Below are 16096 nucleotides of genomic sequence, written 5' to 3'. Positions count from 1 at the left end.
GCCACTAGCTGTAAACCTCCCTAGAGACTCCAGGGTCTCCCTCTGCAAAGTAAATGGTGATAGTGTGTGGGAAATCTCCTTTCTCTAGGTGTGTCTTGAGAGAAGGCTACTAAATTACTGCAAAGTACTCTGCAAATACTGAGCATTTGGGACAAGCTTAATAAGATATTTGGATGAAAATTCTCTAGAGGTGGGATGGGAGGTTGAGATGGGTTCCTCGGCAGAGTTCGGTGCTAGAGAGTGAACTTCTTGCAATGCATTAGAAAAACACTAAACGAAGTACTCGTGGCCATTAGATGCTTTCTACCCTAAAAAATACCAAGTCTGGCAAGTCTGGGAGATGATTCCTGCCAGCTATTGTCCAATTTTGTGATGCTATCTTAAGGCATATCTTAGAGACATATTGTACCGTGGAGGTTTTTAGGCTGGTAGAGGAGGGGCGGGGGTGGGGGTGGGTGGGGACAGTTCCAGGATATGACTTCGCTTTTTCACAGAGTTAACTGGAACATGCACGTTTCCAGATGTTGGCCTGAATAAATCCTGACCACTTGCCTTGTTCCAGAAGCTACCTAGAATTGGATTTGGTCATATTTACAGGCAGTACAGAGTGTCCCAGGAGAAACTCAATGATACCCAAATGGCTCATGGGGGCATTTAGACTTTTCCACTTTCTCATAGCTTGGGGCATGAGTGCCTCACATCTGGTGGCCACTTTGGTTTATATGGAAGTGTACCTTTTTGGATACCTGAAACTCTGTCTCTGCAGAGTCTTCACTTAGATCCCGTAGGCAGTTCTGTACAGCCCAGAGGAAAATCAGGCCCCATTCTAGGCAAGTGCTTCCAAATTCCTGATCAGGGTGGGTTTTGGGTTGAGATAGAAACCATACAATGTACAGACATGTGAAGTGTTTTGCTGGTATCTGATGAGCATAATTCACTTCTTTCTTAAGCATCTATGAGTTCTCATGTTTGTGCATCATGACAAGACAGAACAGAGGACACCGAGCGTTTGACTAGTCTCTCCTTTATTTCTGTCGATGTATGTTACTCTGTGTTATTGCTGTAGGTTCTGTATGTCTCTGCCTCATGCACAGCAAGGAGCAGAGACAAGGCCAGTTGGCTAGGCTTCTTCTCTCTGCTTGTGGTGATGTTTCCTCAAGCAGCTGTTTTTGGGAAAACCATTAATGCTAAGTTCCCTGGGGGAAACGGAGAAGAATCAGGACCTTCCATCAGCTGTGGGATAGACTTCCCATGCCAGAGAGGCAACTCCATACTTGGAAAATTCTCTGCCCTTTTTTGTCAATGTTGATATTTCTGGCAATTATCTATTTTTATTTCCTTTACCATGTTTTGGTAAACTAGTGCTCTTTCGGTCCTGTCAGTTTCTGTGGGGAGGAAATCTCTTGAGGATACTTGCACACCTTTGACATCTGGTCTTTTTCGTCAGGAGGAAGTGACTCGGGAAGGGCAGTTTTGCTGTAAGAACAGGAGGAACAAGTGTTGCAAGAAGAGGGCGGATGTTGGATCTGAAGCTTTGATGATAAAATTGGATTGAGAGAGAGGCCACTGATAGATGAAGGTAAGAGTGAACATTCAAAACCAAAACCTCTGGGTCTGTGAATTGGGGTGGTGTCTTTTCATGGAGACAGTTACCACTGCAGTGTGGTTATAACATGGACCTTTGATTATTGTTAATTCACTGGTAACATATCCACTTTATGCTGAGCCAAGCTCCAAACTTCTGCTTCTCTTTTTGTTTCTTTCTCATTTTATTCATGTTTATGCTCAAAAGGTTTAGTAGGATGGAAAGTGAGACATACGGTTCACCGTCATTTGCAAATATTTTGGAGGTAACGATCTTTTTCATGAAGTCAAGGATACTAAGCCCCCATCTCCCTATTCTCAGAGCTTACTAGTACAATAAGTTATGGAGACCTCTTGCTGTGGGCAGGAAGGAGGCTCTGCAGGAAAAGGAGTAGAAATACCAGTCTCTTTCTTGGAGGGTCAGTGGCTCAGATGTGGAGAAGGAAGCTTTCTGTCCCACAGAGACCAGAATTTGCCAGCCTGGTAAGGGCCAGACACACTGGTCTGAGATGGATGGAAGGATAGAAGAGAGGCCCTAGCCAAAATGTCACAGACTTACCTGCTTCCCTGGCAACCCTCGGTCCCCCAGCCCAGCCTCCGCCCACAGAAAGAAACAAGCTTATAATAAAAGCTCTGGCAGAAATAAATGTTCAACTGTGTAGGTTTATATTACTTAATGCACAGGGTCTTGGTTTTTTTTTTAATTGCAAAGTTAATTTGACATTGACATTAAAGAATATATATTTTGAAAAACTGGAAATATTATCCATAGAGCCTTATATATTCTTTGTGGTACTTTATATATTTTCTAAAGTTTTTATAGCCAATACATATTACTTTGAAAAAAACAAAGTGATATCAAGACTGCAAAAATAGATTACATACAGTCCCCCAGGCTACTGCATCTATTTCCATTTTGAGGTGTTCTCTTTTTCAGTGTCTGTCAAGTTTGTGCGATTTTAGCATGCTTTAAAAGAGAATTTATTGAGATGAAATTTACATAACATAAAATCAACCATTTTTAAAGTGAACAATTCAGTGGCATTTAGAACATTCACAGTGTTGTGTAATCACGTCCGTCTAGTTCCAAAACGTTTCCACCTTAATTTAAAGGAGATGATATTCTGTATTAATAGATAAAACCTCTTCCCCATTAGCAGTTTTCCTGCATTTCTCTGCATTTCCCCTTTTCTCCAGTGCCTAGAAACAACTAATCCACATTCTGTCTATATGGACTTATCTATTCTAGAATTGTATATAAACAGAATCATATACTATGTGACTTTATTTTGCGTACGATTTTTGTAGGTTCATCCATGCTGTAGCAAGTATCAGTACTTTTTCCTGTGTATGGCTGAATAATATTCCATTGTAAGGATATACCACCATTTATTTATCCATTTATCTGTTGATGGATATTTGGGTTACTTCAACATTTTGGGGTTGTGAATAGTGCTGCTGTGAATATATACATCCATGTTCTTGTTCCTCTGTTTTCAATTCTTTTGGTTCTATGCCTAGTTTATACTGGTATTAATATAATTGCTGGGATATAGGGTGACTCTTTGTTTAAGTTTTTGAGGAACAGACAGCCAAACTGGTTTCCACCGTGGCTGAACCATTACGCCTTCCAGCCAACAGTGTGCAATTTCTCCACACCCTTGCCAACACTTGTAATTTCTGTTTGACATACTTTTAACCATTGTCAACAAGTCATTTTATGCGGTCGACTAAACGTTGAGTTTTAAAATTTGTATTAACCTCTAGCATTTGTGTGTATTGGTGCATTTTATATTACCGGGATTGCCACTTCAGAACAACTTTGTTCCATTATCCTACTTTTTCTGAGATCCTATAATTCATCCCTGTGAATTTATATTTGATAATTTTGAGCCCAGGGCTTATGGTTGGAGCAAATTCTCTTGTATCTTAGAGTGACCTCTGTATTAGATATGAGAGATCAAACGTGGTGGCCCCTGCCCTACTTTTTGGCTACATGAACTTTCTTGAAGCATGACATTCGAAACAGAGCTCTGTCCTAAAAGCCGAGTAGTGGTACTCACATTTGGCTTCTACTGAAAGCTCTGCTGAAAATAGGAATATGTGTATGAGGCAAAAGAGGGAACAAACTGGGAGACGTCTTGGAGTGTGTGTTTTTCTTCAGCCGCACCCACGTGCCCAAATTTCAGGCTCTCACCGGGCACAGGGGTGAGAAGAAATGAGACTGCTCCGTTAGGCCAAGAGAGTCTGGGGACCGAGGGGGAGGCAAAGATGGCTTTATACCTATAGAAATGGACAGAATGAAAGGCAAGAATGATTACCTTAAGCTGGATTTGCCTGCTATAACTCAACGGGTGAATTAAGCAATCGGTGAAAAATGACAAGGCATAATTCAGGGTTTCTCAACCTTAGTCCTGTTGCCGTTTTTGTGCTGGATAACTCTGTGTCATGCGAAAGCTGCCCTGTGCATTGTAGGACGTTTAGCAGCCTCCCTGGCCTCTTCACACTCGATCCCAGTAGCACCCGCATGCTTCTCTCCCCGCCCTGTCCAGGCATTGCCAGTCTTCCCTGGGGGGCAAAATGACTCCCAGTTGAGAACCTCTGGGCAAAGTGATTATTAGTTTTTTCAATTATCAGTTGGCGTTATCAGTGGGTTGTTACTGAAAAGCTAGTATTTATGGAGGTCCCGCTAGGTGCCAGGCACTGTGCTCAGCATTTCCATTCATTTATTCCTCAAGCAAATGTTTGGGTGTCTGTTCTGCTAGGAACTGAATCTATACTGTGGACTAAACACTGGAAAGTTCCTGCCCCCATGGAGCTTCCATTCTAGTGAAGAGATGGGCATATTGAAATAATCACACAAACATAAAATTGCTACCTTGACAAGTGACATGGAAGGGAGGGCTTTGGGGAATATGGCAAGAGCAGTTTTCCAGTGCTCCCCGTAGACCAGGCTGTGTGCGGAGACTGTCTGTCATGTGTATTAATTCCTGTGCCCCTTACAATGATGGTATGAGGTAGGTGCTGGTGTTCATGCCCATTTTGTAGGAAGTAAGCTGACTCTTAGATGGGCAAAAGTCACACAGATAGTAAGTGGTGGAGTTGGGATTTTGAAACTGACACGTAGTCCTCAGAGCCTGTGCTGCTAACTACCACCCAAGATGCTGTGAGTTGAGATCTGCAGAATGAATAGATAACGGTTAACTGGTTAAAGGAGGGGGGAAGGGAAAGTGTTCCAAGGCAGAGACAAAAGTAAACGGGTAGGCCTTGAAGCAGGAGAGAAAGCAGAGAACTTAAAGGAGGCTTGCATGGCCGGAGTGGAGAGAGTGGTGGGGAGGGGAAAGGGAAGGTGGCTGAGGTGACGGGGTCCCTCCGTTGCCGGGCCTTGCAGTCCACGGTGAGGAGATTCTTTACCCAAAAAACTATGGGGAACCCTTGGAAGTTTAAGTAGGGAGAGGACACTGAGGTTTTCCCTCGTAACCATATTTAATACAGCCATGCAATGAGGAAAGGAGGAAAGTCATGTCATCAATCAGATGGAGGGGACTTGGGGAGTCAAACGCTTTGAGAAGGTCATAAAATTGAAAAGTGGCAGAGCTGGCCTTTACACTCAAGCTGGCCCGTTCTCAAGCCCATCCTCTTAACCACCACGTCACGTAGCCGGCTCTGCTCCAGGCCCTTTGAGCACGGCCGGGTCACTGAGCACACCTCCCCCATGGCGGCTAGTGAGTTGGGTCTGACGTCTAGAAATTCTGTCCCCGGGAGTTTTGATGTCTGAACACAGACACACTTCCATGCATATCCACAGTCATTCTTTAACTTTTGAATTTTCTAGTCTCTGTTTTTTATCTTGCACTCCAGCTCCAGTTCACCCTTTCACCCTGCCCGCCCCTCAGCCCTGCCATTCGGCCCTGGGACACTGCACACATGGCCTCTGATAAGAATCAGTCCATTCAGAGTAGCTGGCAGGTAGATGTCCTCTTTGCTTATACATGCGTGAAGGTCTCCACTCCCCAGATCTCACGGCTCTGGAGTCTGGAACTCTTTGGCTGGCCCTCTTCTGCTCTTTTAGAGATAGTGTGTTACCCCCTCCAGGTAAACTTCAAACTAGTGCTCATTTGAATATTAATTTGCAATTGCATCATCTCTCCTGTGATACTACCACATCCTGTGGGGATGAGGCTGAACCAGCCTCCTCACTCGCTTTAATCACAGGTTTTAGCAGTGCTGGGACTTTTCAGCCGAGTCGGGTCCTTCCTTTCACGCCATCCAAAACGCTTTGCAGTGCTAACCAAATTGAAATGAGCCCCTTCATCTTACACACGGATAATTAAACTTCAAACACTGTTTATCTCTGTCCCCCAATCCTCAGAATGCAGAAGCAAATTAATTTTAAATCTATATCTGCTTTAAATAGTAATTGTTTCATCAACAGGCTTGATGGATAATTATATTCTTTGTTCGTCCTCCCTGCAGGCTTGAATAGACCACATAATTCCTGGGTTGCTTTCATTTCTGTAATTAGATCATGTGACAGACCCTCTCTGTATTACAGTTGACTCTAGTTACTTCTCTCCCACCCCCTTCTAAATTCTAAAATGGTTTCTCATGAATACTTAGATTATAACAGCCCAGCTTAACACGGAGCTGCGAGTGTTTGGCTTTAATCCTTTATTCTTCTTTCACCTAATACTTTACTTGGAAGCAAGCAGTCTTATTGGTGGCTGCTACATTGTGTTGGTTGTATCCTTGCAGAGTTAAGAGTTCTTGTCCTTATTTTGAACTCCTGTTACCCTAAAAGAAAACCCTTCTTGACCACATAGGAAATACACTGTCTGGACCCCTTGAAGTCAATATTATCCTTATAGAAGGATTTAAGGTTCAAACTGAACAAAAAATAATGTATGGGGCTTTTGTGTTTTGACCACCTGGGGTTTCATGGAGAAAGAGGAAGCCATTGTCCTTATTAGAAAGAGCAGTTTTGTCTCCAAGAATTTATTTTACTTGCCTGGATTCATCCCATAAAAATGAGAGCTGGACGTTCACTAATTAGGTCAACACTGAGATCTATTCTCTAATTGGAATTTGTTTGTCCCACACAGTATGACGATTATCTTTGGGTCTGTGCTAGCAATAGGGTTGTTCAGCCAGTCTGTCTCTTTCTGCTTCCTTTATCGTTCGTGTCCTCCTGCTGATGATCTTTCAGATTTTATTTCCCAGAGTTCTTGCAATTCTTAATATTTTTCTCATTTTTGTTATTGAGCTATGCAAAATTGAGTAAGGCATAGTGAGTATGGCCTAATCAATAGTGTGTAAATTGGGGGGAGTGAGTGGAAGTTGGAAGGAGAGAGAACATCATTTTTGTTGTTGTTGTTATTGTTAAAAAAAAAACCCACAGGGTGTCTATGGTTAGAGCTCAACTTAACTAGGCTCTTTTTCCTCCATCGTATTTCAAAATTATATCCAAGTTTGCACTGTCACTCCTCCGTCTTCTCAGATTGATTTGTTTTTTACTTTCTTTCCTACTCATGGAATATCCATGTTTTTGATTGCTTTCTCTTAACTATACCAATGTAGATTTTTCAGGCAGTATCTCATTTTGCTCTTTTGATCCAGCTGTGCATTTTGAGGAGTTTTACCACCATATCCTGCCCATATTTCTGTAACTCAGGTTTTTTTTCTTTTTGATCATTTCACCATCATTTGGGTGTTTGCAACATCTCCCAATTAGATCTGTGGAATTAATTTCTGCATTTGTTATTCACCTTCCCAGATCACCCATGCAAATGCTAAATTAAATGTGACATGCTCATAGGTACAATTACATTCCCAGATTAATAATTATCCTGTGTTAATGGCTTCATGATATGTTTTGGTTGGAGAGTTCTGACCCCAATTTCTCTCCTACTCTTCAATGGAAGATCAATCATTATGTAGCTTTCATTTGTATATTTTCCAAGATTTAGAAACCCACATCATCATACAACCATAATCTGAGATGTATTTTGATATTGATGCTCTGTCAGATAAGGTCTAGTAGGGAAATATAAACCACTTTTAATCTTTCAATAGAACGAATAATATAGTACAGGAAGCCGTATTATAGTTCTGTTATATTATAGTATTGTTACCTAGGTGATGATAAAAATGAGACGCCAAAGAGGAGAGGGTACAGCAACCCAGAGGTTGGCAATGGCTGGAAGCTTGTCCCCCCGCCAGACCAGAGAGACCACGGAGGGTGGAGGTGTTTGGGAGCTCTGCAGAGGCTGCCTGGTGGGAGCTGGGAGCACAGAGGCCAGGATTGCCTGTTGGAGTTGGAGACTCCCAGGAGAAATAAGCTCTCTAAGATGCCACCTCGTGCAGGGAGAGGAAAGGATAAACAGGTTCTTTCCTCCTCCTACTCAAGCTTTCTAGCCTCCCATTGGCTGATCCTACCTGGAAGCCAGTTGGCAAGAAATCCAGCCCTCGAATATGCAGGTTAGAGCAGACAAGTGTAGAGGGGATCTGAGAGCAGAGACAAACGGCCAGCACAGACGTGCTGTGAAAGCTGGTACAAAGTCCTTTATGCGTTTCAGTGAACTTGCCAATTCACCACCACCATCACCTGCCTCTCTAGTCCACTCTGGACACACTGCTAGGCTGGTATTCCTAAAATACTGTTTTCACCTTTGCACGATGATCCTTCTTGCCACATCAAGCTTGAGGTCTTCAGGACTTTCCTCATCTGTATTGTCCTTACCAACTCAGATCTAGATTTAGTTCACGTTTATGCTGGCTCAACTGTTTGCTAGAAGGAAGGGAGGAGAAAAGGTAAAGTAATGTTGGTTGACCACCTATTATGCGACAGATGTTGACCTGGGAACTTTGTATACCTTTCCTTATAATTGAATTCTCAAGTATTACTCTCATTTTTAGGTAGGATGCTTAGGCTTAGCAAGGTAAGGTAACTGTTCCAAGGTGACATAGTCTGGCTAGGATTGGAGGCGAGTCCTTCTGACAGCAAATCTTGTTTCCACTATGCTGTATCACCTTCCTGGTTTATTAATGCTTGGAGATAAGAAGTGATTTATTAAAGTTCACATGGTTGGTAACCACTATCTGACAACTCAATCCATCTGTTTTGGATTTAGAAGATTTTCCTAGTAGTCATATTTTAGAGATCTTATCCACTGATCCTTAGTTCAAGTCCTGCTGTCTCCACTGTATTCTCCCCTACCTGGAAATCCCACATCAAGCTGCCCTTTCTTTGAACTTCTGTAGCACTTACACCACTTAAATATACAGAGTTACTGAGTTCTCTAAGTGCTTCATATAAGGGACATAAATTTTGGAGTCTAGATGTAAATAGTATAACAACCACCATTTCTTATATTTTCCCCCTCTATCTCTATAAAATCCCATTCTAGTGACTCAGTTAACGTTTCATGATTTACTCCCAACCTGTATTCAGGAGTATGATAAGTGCCTTGCAGTTTAGACAGAGAACTCCTACTTCTCAGGAGTGATTTTTAACCTTTCGTGTGCGTAAGGATCACCCAGGAGGTAGTGTTAAAATGCAGACTTTGACTTGGGAGATCTGGGGTGAGGCCTGGAGTTCTGCTGATTTTTTTTTTTCATTCTTATATTTGTATTTTATTTCCTTTCTTTTTTTTTAATTGAAGTATTGTTGATTTACAATGTTCTGTTAATTTCTGCTGTACAGCAAAGTGATTCAGTTATATATATATATATATATATATATACATTGTTTTTTATATTATTTTCCACTATGGTTTATCACAGGATATTAAATATAGTTTCCAGTAGGACCTTGCTGTTTATCCATTCTATATATTATAGTTTGCATCTGCTAACCCTAAACTCCCAGTCCTTCCCTCTCCCACCCCCTTGGCAACCACAAGCCTGTTCTCTAAGTCTGTGAGTCTGTTTCTGCTTCATAGATATGTTCATTTGTGCCATATTTTAGATTCCACATATAAGTGGTATCACATGGCATTTGCCTTTCTCTTTCACTTAGTATGATAATCTCTAAGTCCATCCACGTCGCTGCAAATGGCATTATTTCATTCATTTTTATGGCTGAGTAATATTCCATTGTATACATGTGCCACATCTTCTTTATCCATTCATCTGTCGATGGACATTTAGGTTGTTTCCATGTCTTGGCTATTGTGAATAGTGCTGCTATGACCATAGGGGTGCATGTATCTTTTTGAACTATAGTTTTGTCTGGGTATATTCCAGGAGTGGAATTGCTGAATTATATGGTAGCTCTATTTTTAGTTTTCTGAGGAAACGTCGTACTGTTTTCCATAGTGACTGCACCAACTTACGTTTCCATGGTAGCTGCACCAGCAGTGTAGGAGGGTTCCCTTTTCTCCACACCCTCTCTAGCATTTGTTATTTGTAGACATTTTAATGATGGCCATTCTGACTGGTGTGAGGTGTAGTTTTGATTTGCATTTCTCTAGTAATTCTGCTGATTTTGTTTATCCTGGAACCACACTTTGAGTGAGTCTAGACCACAGATTTACACATCAGAAGCAGCTGACAGCCTACCAAGGACACTTATCACAATGGACATGATGAACAGACAGCTACATATGCTCAAATCTAGGAAACTGGGCTGAATGGCCAATCAAATTAAGGTTCATAATGTTGGAAGATGAGAAAGTGAGAGTCAATATATACTAATGAGAATAAATTTGGTGTGGGCAGGGCTGGCACCAAGTATTATATGGTAAGGATTTTTTGTCCTTGAAAGCAAGGTTCTTATAGTCTATTGCCATTTTTAACATTTTACTCAAGGGAAGGGTGACTGCAGGAAATGTAAGGAGTGATGCCCTCTGAGGTGTTCTTGGAAGGGAGAAAGAGAAGCCTGTTCTTAGGCTCAGCTCTGACTTAATGGTCTCCAAAGAGGATGAGGAAGATGTTCTTATGCATCTTAGTTTGGGGAATATATTGGGAGAGACCTTTGATGTGCTGTGATGGTCCGAGTTTCTTGTTCTCCTTTGCCAAGTTCTAGCTGATGATAGGGCAGAAAAAGTCACTCTTAAGAGAGAAAGGAGGATGGGCTTCCCTGGTGGCGCAGTGGTTGAGAGTCCGCCTGCCGATGCAGGGGACACGGGTTCATGTCCCGGTCCGGGAGGATCCCACGTGCCGCAGAGCGGCTGGGCCCGTGAGCCATGGCCGCTGAGCCTGTGCATCCGGAGCCTGTGCTCCGCAACGGGAGAGGCCACAACAGTGAGAGGCCCATGTACCACAAAAAAAAAAAAAAGAGAGAGAGGAAGGAGGATAACTGGTGATGTATACATGCGTGTGTACGCATGTGCATATATGTACAACACACACAGTGTGCTTTTGATGTGCAGCAGACTGGTGTGTGGGACTTAGCAGGCCTTCCCCACTTAGTCACCTCTCTTGACTGTGGGCAGGTGTACTGGTCCCCCAAGGTCATGGGGTGGCACTGCTCTGAGCAGTTGTTGACCGCCTCCTGAAGAAGAATGGGAAGATGGACGCTTTTCCTTCCCCATCATCTCCCTCTGGGTCTCAGGAAAGTGTGCTGAGTTGCCTCCTTGATTTTTAGATTCAAACTGAACATTTTAATAGGGATCGAAGAAATTTACCTGAGGTACTGGCTAGGATCAATCTTACTTCCATTTTCAAAAATCAATACCGTATTTTCTATAATTCAATCTTTCCATCTTTCTCCCAAATCCTTGTTGCTGATAAAAAAAAAAAATCATTACTGCCTTTGTCAGGCATTTAACTGTCTATAATCCATACCATCTGCTGCAGATTTTTCTATTTTATTTTAGGATTTTAATGAAGTTTTTTATTTGTCCATTTCATATCTCTAGCATCATGTCTAGGACTCAGCTCATACTTCCTCAAACCATCTGGAAGAGGATTGGAGCAATCTCATGTACATTGCTGATTTTGGAACTGGATCAGACGTTTTGGGGAAGATTTGTACAATTTTCCCAAATTTGTACAATTTTTTGATCATGCCCCCGAATGTCCTTGCCCACTGCTTAAATTTTATTCACAATGTGGTCTTCCCTATTTACCAAATAATAGCAATTTTTATTGACCTTAATTTTTGGGGTGATCATATTTGGAAAACTTTGGGGTGAAGGAGTCAGATAGAAAGAGGTAATCCTGGTAGAAATAAGTAGTAAGTATAAAATATTACCACTCTCCTCCCTTATCTCCTGTTAAACTTTAGGCATTTCTGATTTGAATTTGGCTAAATACATTGCTTCTCTCCTCTCTTCTAGAAAAGACTGTAAGCTCCACTCGTGTTCAGATTCTGTATTTTCACCTGTGTCTCTAGTACTTGGTACATAAGTGCTCAGTAAATACTGATAAATGAATCAATGAATGACTTTGTCTGATTAACTTATATTGTGGTCCAATGATAGGAAACTTTTTGAATTCTGCAGCAGACTGGCTAGGAGGTGCAGGCCACTCTTTTCCTCCATAGAGTGAAGGTCAGTTTCCCTAAAGTTAATCCTTTTGTTCCTTTTATTTTGTTCCTTCCTATCTATGTATCTGTGTATAAGCACAGATACTGCATTTCTATATGGAGAGATTCTATATAGAAACACAGACTTGATTTATAATTTCTGTTTGTAGTGAATCATCTCATTGCAGAAGGTGGAGGGAACTGCAGAGGGAGACAGATGGGGCAGCAGAAAGAACACAGGCTTGGAATTAAAGAGAAGTGTGTTTAAGTGCTGGCCTCACCTCTTTCCAGTGATGGAACTCTGAGCATGTTGCTGGCGCTCTGAGTCTATAAAATGCAGACATTAGTGAGGTACAAATGAGGTAACTTGTAGTGTCTTAATAAGGCCTCCAAGGCCTTGCCTGCCCTGGCTGTCATGTACCCCACCATTCTTCTTTTGCTCTCTGAATTTCACCCACGCTGCCTTCAGTTCTTCAAAAGCTCTAAGCTCCTACCCACTTACCACAGGGCCTTTGCTCATGTAGTTCCCTCTGCCATCCCCACTTTTTATCTCAGAAGTTCTTACTCATGCTTCAAGGCTCAGCCAGATTCCCCGATCTCCCTCAAGTAAGTCAGATCCCCACGGAAGATGTATTCTGACTTCGTATGACTTACCATATTTGTCATTAAATAATAATTGTGTCGTAATTAGTTCAATTACTTGTACACTTTCCACCCATGAGAATGTAAGCTCCATGATGGCAGAGATCATGCCTATATTACTCGTCTTGTATAGGCAGTGTTTAGCAGAGTGCCTGGCACAAATTAGCTTAATAAATATTGTTGGATGAATGAATAAATGAATGAAAAGTTACAAATAAAATCAAAAAACAAGCTAGGTGCACAATAATTTTTATTTCTATCCCACCCTCCCAAATGCCTTCTTTTTTTTTTTTTTTTTTAACATCTTTACTGGAGTATAATTGCTTTACAATGGTGTGTTAGTTTCTGCTTTATAACAAAGTGAATCAGCTATACATATACATATATCCCCATATCTCCTCCCTCTTGCATCTCCCTCCCTCCCACCCTCCCTATCCCACCCCTCTAGGTGGTCACAAAGCACCGAGCTGATCTCCCTGTGCTATGTGGCTGCTTCCCACTAGCTATCTGTTTTCCATTTGGTAGTATTTATAAGTCCATGCCACTCTCTCACTTTGTCCCAGCTTACCCTTCTCCCTCCCCATGTCCTCAAGTCCATTCTCTAGTAGGTTTGTATCTTTATTCCCATCTTACCCCTAGGTTCTTCATGACCTGTTTTTTTTTTAGATTCCATATATATGTGTTAGCATACGGTATTTGTTTTTCTCTTTCTGACTTACTTCGCTCTGTATGATAGACTCTAGGTCCATCCACCTCACTAAAAATAACTCAATTTCGTTTCTTTTTATGGCTGAGTAATATTCCATTGTATATATGTGCCACATCTTCTTTATCCATTCATCTGTTGATGGACACTTAGGTTGGTTCCATGTCCTGGCTATTGTAAATAGAGGTGCAATGAACATTATGGTACATGACTCTTTTTGAATTATGGTTTTCTCAGGGTATATGCCCAGTAGTGGGATTGCTGGGTCATATGGTAGTCCTATTTTTAGTTTTATAAGGAACCTTCATACTGTTCTCCATAGTGGCTGTATCAATTTACATTTGCACCAACAGTGCAAGAGTGTTCCCTTTTCTCCACACCCTCTCCAGCATTTATTGTGTGTAGATTTTTTGATGATGGCCATTCTGACTGGTGTGAGATGATATCTCATTGTAGTTTTGATTTGCATTTCTCTAATGATTAGTGATGTTGAGCATTCTTTCATGTGTTTGTTGGCAATCTGTATATCTTCTTTGGAGAAATGTCTATTTAGGTCTTCTGCCCATTTTTGGATTGGGTTGCTTGTTTTTTTGATATTGAGCTGCATGAGCTGCTTGTAAATTTTGGAGATTAGTCCTTTTTCAGTTGCTTCATTTGCAAATATTTTCTCCCATTCTGAGGGTTGTCTTTTGGTCTTGTTTATGATCTCCTTTGCTGTGCAAAAGCTTTGAAGTTTCATTAGGTCCCATTTGTTTATTTTTCCTTTTATTTCCATTTCTCTAGGAGGTGGGTCAAAAAGGATCTTGCTGTGATTTATGTCATAGAGTGTCTGCCTGTGTTTTCCTCTAAGAGTTTGATAGTGTCTGACCTTACATTTAGGTCTTTAATCCATTTTGAGTTTATTTTTGTGTATGGTGTTAGGGAGTGTTCTAATTTCATTCTTTTCCATGTAGCTGTCCAGTTTTCCCAGCACCACTTATTGAAGAGGCTGTCTTTTCTCCATTCTATATTCTTGCCTCCTTTATATAAGATAAGGTGACCATATGTGCGTGGGTTTATCTCTGGGCTTTCTATCCTGTTCCATTGATCTATCTTTCTGTTTTTGTGCCAGTACCATACTGTCTTGATTACTGTAGCTTCCAATTGCCTTCTTTTCTGCAACTCTGCATGGGAGAGTAAGAAAAATAAAGCATTCATGATTTGAATGGGTGCATTGTGACCTCCTTCAGCTGCCTGAAAATCTCTCCCTTGGCCATCCTCTAAGTCCATAATTCTCAAGCCTCACTTTGCCCTAGAATTTGCTGGGAACCTTTGTAAAACTGCAGATAACCTTGTAGTCATTGTAGGGTGGGATCTGCACATCAGCATTTTAAAATGCTTTCCAGGTGATTCTAATGTGTAGCCAGGGTTGCAAACCACTGCTTAGGTAAGGAATTATTGTAAAGACTTGATGAAATTCAAGAATATCGGTGTCTGTATAAGTCATGGTATGTCTGTTGGGTTAGCAGCTTAGCATCTACTAGCACTTTTGCACCAACTGATCAGATTGGCCTTTGGAGAAAGGGAGGGAGGAGAGAATTGTCATCAGACCAGTAAATCATCAGATATCAGTAAATGTCCTGAATGGGTACCAGGACATAATCAGGTGGAATCCTGCAAAGACTGACTTCATCTTCTCAACATTGCCAGTACACAGGCCATGACCAGATATACCACGTTGTTATTTCCATGGAGTGAATCACACTGGGCTGGTCCTGGATGTGTTTTTTCATAGATGAAACAGTGGTGGGATGGGTTTCTGGTATGGGAACAGCTTCAAGGACATTGTCCCCAGAAGGTACTAGGGAGGGGAGGGGTCTGAATGGGCTATGGGACAGGATTTTGGAAGTCAGTTAGCAAAGATCATGGTAAAGAGTCAGCAAGCTTTGGCTTCAAAGAATCAAATTCTTAAATTAAAAAAACAGGAAAGTAGAAAAAAAAAGTAGAATAATGATTTGGAGCATAAAAGCTCTCTGCTGAGGTGTAAATGTTAAATCTTAGAACTCTGTTAAATCAGGGGTTGGCAAACTATGGCCTATAGTCCAAAGACTTCCTGTTGCCTGTTTTTGTATAACTTGAGAGCTGAAGATGGGTTTTTACATTTTCAAATGGTTGAAAAATAATCAAAAGGAGAACATTTCCTGACCCATGAAAATTATACGAAATGCAAATATCAGTGTTCATAAATAAAATGTTATGGGAACATAGCCACGCTTATTGTTTGCATATTGCCTGCGGCTGCTCTGTTCTACAAGGGCAGAGTTGAGCCATGGTGACAGGCTGTGTAGCCCACGAAGCCTAAAACATTAACTCTCCGGGCCTTTGCAGAAGAAGTTTTCTGACTCCTCTGTTAAAGAATCGGAAGGGGAACTGTGTAGAAGGGTTAATCCTGGGTGAAAAGAGGAGTGGGAGACAAGAGAAAGGAGGATACAAATATCATTGTGATGATTGTTTGCTAAGTGTCAGGCACATTAACCCTCTCAACAACCTTTAAAGTAGTCAGGGTCCCAGCAAAGCACAGATGCAACTTCCCATTAAGATCATTGGAAGAGGGTTTAATAAGTAGACTCTTTGCAGTCTATAGGGAAAGCAGGTATAGGGATCCACAAGAGAGAGTGCAGTATCTTTGGGCTAGTCACCTCTGAGCCTGGAGGGTT

At 41.5% G+C, this 16096-nt stretch overlaps 1 long non-coding RNA gene across 3 annotated transcripts in view; it reads left to right on the top strand.

The window, feature by feature from the left end:
- Positions 1-16096, top strand: part of LOC307184593 — a 417717-nt gene that overhangs the window by 160831 nt on the left and 240790 nt on the right. For all 3 annotated transcript variants that reach the window (XR_013827760.1, XR_013827761.1, XR_013827762.1), the window contains exon 5: positions 1448-1579. This is a non-coding gene — a long non-coding RNA (uncharacterized lncRNA). The remainder of the gene's footprint in view (positions 1-1447; positions 1580-16096) is intronic.

Source organism: Stenella coeruleoalba (genome assembly GCF_951394435.1).
Source record: "Stenella coeruleoalba genome assembly, chromosome: 3".
NCBI lineage: Eukaryota > Metazoa > Chordata > Mammalia > Artiodactyla > Delphinidae > Stenella > Stenella coeruleoalba.
The sequence above is the reverse complement of the archived record's forward strand: the minus strand, read 5'-3'. Positions and strand labels throughout refer to the sequence as shown.